This window comes from Etheostoma cragini, unplaced genomic scaffold (assembly GCF_013103735.1).
Source record: "Etheostoma cragini isolate CJK2018 unplaced genomic scaffold, CSU_Ecrag_1.0 ScbMSFa_5, whole genome shotgun sequence".
Lineage (NCBI taxonomy): Eukaryota > Metazoa > Chordata > Actinopteri > Perciformes > Percidae > Etheostoma > Etheostoma cragini.
Genome location: NW_023269095.1, coordinates 2,040 through 2,281, shown reverse-complemented (window position 1 = coordinate 2,281; position 242 = coordinate 2,040).

Below are 242 nucleotides of genomic sequence, written 5' to 3'. Positions count from 1 at the left end.
CCCCAGGGATTGATGAGATCCGTCCTGAAATGCTGATAGCTCTGGGTGTGGAGGGGCTGTCTTGGTTGACACGCCTCTATAACATTGCGTGGAAGTCTGGGACAGAGCCTAAGGAGTGGAAGACCGGGGTGGTGGTTCCCCTCTTCAAAAACGGGGCCCACCACATTCAGAATGGTGGGCAAGAGGGTGTGTGGCAATTGCCCCAGTCTTTCTTCATTAAATCCTCTTTAAATGTATTGATG